Here is a 6,076-nt window from a genome sequence, read left to right as displayed (position 1 = left end):
GATATATTTAAGAGTGAAACATAGCTAAAGAAGGCTCCCTGCAAAAACAAAGCAATTTAATTTGTAAACAAATATGTACAAGTTTATATGTATGTAGAGATATATCTATCATGTACATTTATCTACCTAATGTCAGTTCCCAACTAAGCTTGGAATATTTTGCATTAGATATAAGTAAAAACAGGTGACTCCTATTTACTGGAGAGAATTGACTTGAAGCTGAGTACTTGGGCAGAAATTTATGTATGTTTCAAGAATATTTTTCAAAAGGCATACTGGAGATCAGAACTTTGGAAGCTGCAGGCTTCCAGTGAAAGGTGTATGTTTCAGTATGTCACTGATGTCTACCTTGTCTCTCAAGAGACTTGAGGAAGAGAAAATTTCCCCCAGTTGAGACTGGGGCCATTTTATTGACTGAACAGAGATTTTAACTCAATCACATATAAATAATTCCTTCCTTTTGTGTGACTTCTGGTATATTCACATCCATATAAATTTTCTAATTTCCATTTGCTTGGATAAATGGATTTATTTGAGATTCATTTTTATGATGGTTTTTCGTAAATGCAGTGTTTGTTAGGAAGTCATCAAGCCATGAGTATGAACATACAAATGCTTATTAAATGTTTTTTTCTATTTTTTCCTTTCTCTTCCCTATTATTTTAGAGATGGAATAAACACAGTCCTAGTTTCTCTTCTGGAGGTAATCCAGATTTTAGAGCATATCTATCCATTTCTCCCAAGTTATAACCATACCGTCAGACAACCCATGTGGATGTGCATATCTAATATGGCCCTCATGTCTTTATACAGGTATATGTTTATATACATGTATACACACATATTTATCTATGTATGATCAAATATACATGCATATAAATAAACAGGGGTAAAAGATGATGGAATAAGATATACAAATGTAATAACACAGAAATAGGATATTGTATGTATTTCAAATTTTTAGTACACTAGTTACTGCTATTCATGGATGATAAAGTAGAGAATAAACAAGTAAGGATATTGTTGGGATTGTTGGGGTTCATGACATCATGAAAACCAGCTGTTAAATTTTCAGTGTAAGCATTTACACCTTGAAAATCAGCAAACATTACAAATCAGAATTTGACTTGTTTTGTTGATTATTAGACTTATGAAAACAATGGATAAAATAATAATATAGATTAAAATTAAAAATATATCATATGTAAAATTTTTTTCTCAGAAAGATGGTTGTTAAATATTTACCCACATGTTCCTGAAGATAATTTGGAATCGGAAGAGTAGAATTTATAATAAACTAGGAGAAGATAAAAATAAGAAGACAAAATAAATGAAATATACTTGGATAAAAGCAACATAAAGGATATTGCTTAATATTGATTTATTATTATTTATTTAATAAAAAATTAATTGTTATATCCTTTATGTTGCTTAAATTAAGAGATTGGGAAATAGGTAACTGAGAAGAGATTTTGCATTTACAACTATACCAAACCAGCCTCTAACCTGTTCTTGGCCAGAGCTGAACATTGCAAGGTAGAGACAGGAAAGTCAGCAAATAGAAGTTTAATTCTAAGTGAGAGAACTGCCTTGCAAGTAAGAAGGGAACCTAGATACATTAGCCAGGGCCCTACCTTTTAGTGTGATCAAATTTCAATACTTGCACTAATGGCCCTGATGCTTGAAGGGTAACAGCAACAATGCGACAAGTTTGATTCATAGCAGGTTTTCCTGACCATTCTTGGATACAACAGGTGCTTGTGTGAGCTCAGAGAATAACTGGTTCTGGTTAAAGCAATGCAATAGTTACAGAAATAATTCTGGGATTTTGTTATGACTGAGATCATTTAGAGGATGACTGCAAAGGATTGTTATTATGCCAAATTCAGGGTATAACTTGTTTGCTGAGTTTTATCTCTGCAAAATAAGGTGTCTCATAATATCTTGAGAGTGTTGTGCACATTTTGAAAGAAGAAAGGGAAGAGTCAATATAGGGGGAAAATGATAAAATAATAAATGCAATGAGTATCTCTAGTTTCACTCTCTCAATCAGGTCAACTAAATCTCCCATTTTAGGATTCTAGGGGTAGTCCTGAAGAATGGGAATGTTTTTCTTTAATGCTATCATCTTAAACCCTCATTCTGGTTGTGTTCACTGTTAGCCACCAATGCTAACCATTTATTTAACCATTTAACCATTTAACATCAATTAGCTTTTACAAGAAATATTAACTTCAAAGACACAGTAAGAACAACAGTACAAATACCTCAAACTATGCTCTTCTTATACCACCTTTGTCTCTGGGAAGACTGGGCTCACCTTAATGAAGTTTTTACATAGATTTAATCCCATCAAGTTCACATCTAAATGTTGCACTGCTCAGTAAGTCCTTGTTTCAAACACCACTGGTCTGACTTCTGAAAGTTAAAAGTCAGTCATTGTTCTTGGGGCATCAATGATGGGCTAACTGTGAAAACTGTCATGGACTTAACTCATGGACTTGTGAAATTTGGGTGACTCATTCTTCTAACCTCTCAAAGCAACTAAGATCATGGATATTTCCATCTTCATTCACAATGGAAGAATAAATGCTGAAATAAAAAGAACTCAGATCCATGTTTATGACTATATATATGGGACTATATAAGGCCCATGTATATGGGCCTTAGGTGAATAAGGCCCAAAGTTTCTCTTCTTTCATTAGATGTCATCAGGAAGAAAGTCTCAGGAAGAGAAATGAAGTTTTGATTGGTTAGCGAATTTTTAATATACTCCCAATTTCAGTTTTATAGCCACAGCTAATTATAGAGGATCAGACCTGTTATACAGTCCACAAAGTGGAACCAATTTATAGGCTCTCAAAGATGTGACAGATCATCACAAATTTTCTGGAAGTTGGCTCTCCAGCTTCTTGCATGTGGGGATTGTATCAGTGGCATTCCTCATATGTTCATACTAGATTAATTGGCTAGTCCAGAATTAAACAAATACATTAAAATTTTAAGTAAATTAAATGAATTTGGAATAAAGCAGGTAAACAAGAGCAAGGGAAAGAGCCAGTGGGAATAGAGTAGCATTAAAGTAATGCAAGTAAAATTAATTGCAGGCACAAAGTGTAGAAATAAATAACAGTACAAAAGAAATAAACAGAATAAAACTTATGTCAAACAATCATAACCTTAAATGTGAATTGATTGAGTAATCCAATAAAATGAAACAATGGCAGAATGTATGAGAAAACTAAACCCAACAATTTACTGTAGACACATACAGAATAAAAATTAAAGACTAGAGCACAATTTACTAGGCATCAGTCGATTTTTTTTTTTTTAAAGCAAGAGTCACAATATTGCTATGAGAGAAAACATCATGAGAGAGAAGCAGGAAAACTACATTTTGCTTAAGGGTAAAATAAGCAATTAAATAATATCAGGGCTAAAGGTATATGCAACAATTAACATAGCATCTAAATTCATAAAGGAAAAGATAATTTCATTACAAAATTTTTAATAATTTTAGGGCACTTCAATGTTTTTTCTCAGACCTAGATAAATTAACAACTTTTTTTTTATTAAAAGGGAAATTATAGAACTAAACAAATTTGAAAAGAGTTGGACTAAAATAACTTTAGTCATCTTCTGAATGAAATCATTAAAGAATATATGTTTTGGGACAGCTACTTGGCACAGTGGATAGAGTGCCAGTCCTGGAATCAGGAGGAACTGAGTTCCAAACTGACCCCAAGATACTTACTAGCAGTGTGACCCTGGGCAAGTCACTTAAACTCCATCCACCTCCAAAAGAAGAGAGAATATGTATCTTCCTGAATATTACATGGTACCTTTACAATAATAGACCATGTATTTGGATATAGATGTATAGCCCTTTGATATATTGGCCCATTTAATTACACCAACAAAAAAAGTCTTATTGAGTCTCTTCCTTTCCTTTCCTGCATTACCAAAGGAACTCTGGGAGAATCTTTCTCACAAACAACTCTTGAATACTGTTGCTTCTTGTGATTCTTGTGCTCTATGTTTGGGTGCCAAAATTTAATGTACAGGCTAGCTCTCTGGAGGGTCCCAGGACGAGGTCTTTAGGTGGAAAAGTGAAGGAGGCAGGAGAGCTACCACATGGCTGGTCAAAGATGGAGTCTGAAATCTGGAGTCTGAAGTTTCTCTGTGTCTGTGTCTGAGACTCCCTTAAATAACTCAGTATGATTACATCACTACAGTATACTGAGCATGGACCAACTGTTGCCATTACATCACCATGTTACACTAAGTTTGTGCTTAACTAGAGAATCAATCACACTGAGTAGGTGCTTAACTATAAGTACTCTGCTGCCCTTGATTCAATAATTCAATGATATACCTTTTCAGAGCTCTGGCCCTTTACAGATGCTAAGTGAAATGAGCAGAACCAGGAGATCATTGTACATGGCAACAACAAGATTATATGATGATCAAGTCTGATAGATGTGACTCTTTCCAATAGTGAGATGATTAAGGCCATATCCAACGATATTGTGATGAAGAGAGCCATCTATACCCAGAGAGAGGACTGTGGGAACTGAGTGTGGACCAAAACATAGTATTTTCTTCTTTTTTGTTGTTTGCTTACTTTTTGTTTTCTTTTTTACTTTTTTATCTGATTTTTCTTGGGCAGCATGATAATTGTGGACATGTATATAGAAGAATTGCACATGTTTAACATATATTGGATTACTTGCTATCTAGGGGAGGGGGTGGGGGGAATGGAAAAAACTGGAACACAAGGTTTTGCAAGAGTGAATGTTGAAATCTATGCGTATATTTTGAAAAAAAAAGCTAAAAAAAAGAATATTGTAATTTATCTTTACCTGTAATTGGAAAAATAAAATATTATTGAAGTTTAAAAAACAAAAATTTAAAAATGGGGCAGTTAGATGGTACAGTAGATAGAGCATCATCCCTGAAGTCAGGAGGACCTGAGGTCAAATCTGGCCTCAGTCACTTAACACTTACTAGCTGTGTGACTCTAGGCAAGTCACTTAACCCCTATTGCCTCAGCAAACAAATACATAAATAAATAAAGTAATCATAATGTCCATACCTTTAGTCCACCATATCCTACTTCTGAGTATATAAAAAGACATCAAAAAGAGAAAGATTCCATATACCATATACTAAGACATTTATGTATTTGTATATGTAATATGTATTTTTACATGTTATATCATGTATATAATATGCACATATTATATATTGATAGATGCATTTTTTTCTGGTAGAAGGAAAGAAAGAAAAAAGCATTTATTAAGTTTGTACTATATAGTACAATGCCAGACATTGTGCTAAGTGCTTTTCTAATATTATCTAATCTGATTCTCACAATAGTTCTGGGAGATAGGTGCGGATAGTATCCCCATTTTTTTTTAACAGTTTCAGAAACAGAACCAGAGATTAAGTGATTTGCCAAGAGTCACACAATTAGTAAATGTCAGGTCTTCCTGATTCCAAAGTCCAGTGCTTTATCAATCATACCTTCTAATTGCCTTTAAGAAATGGCAACAAAGTTGGTACTTCTCAAATGGAAAATGGCTAATTATGTTATGTTGTTGTAAAGGGTATAAGGTACAATAAGAAATCTTGAATATGATTAATTCAGAGAAGCAAAGGAAGACATAAAGATATGTACAACTTGTGGCACATTATCTAAAACTACAACAATATAAATGGAAAGAACAGTAACAATAAAAACCACACACACACACACATCAAAATTGAACTCTTCTTAATTGTGATGAGTAAGAAGAAAAGATAAGAAAATTCCCTTCTGTCCTTTCTTAAATGGGTCAATATGGGTATAAAATGTTGCAGATGCTATTAAACAGTCAATGTGTCAGTTTTGCAGAAACAGTTAAAAAAAACTTTATTATTATTGAGTAGAGGACTAGGAATCAGTATATATACACATGAATCTAATGTAAAATCAAAAGGCAGGAACAAAACATTTTTTAAAAGTAAAGTAATTTTGGGCCAGAATGGAGGACCTTAACTGTCAGGAAAATAGTTTGGAAATATTCCTCAGATC

This window comes from Antechinus flavipes, chromosome 1 (assembly GCF_016432865.1).
Source record: "Antechinus flavipes isolate AdamAnt ecotype Samford, QLD, Australia chromosome 1, AdamAnt_v2, whole genome shotgun sequence".
Lineage (NCBI taxonomy): Eukaryota > Metazoa > Chordata > Mammalia > Dasyuromorphia > Dasyuridae > Antechinus > Antechinus flavipes.
This window is presented reverse-complemented; position numbering follows the sequence as displayed.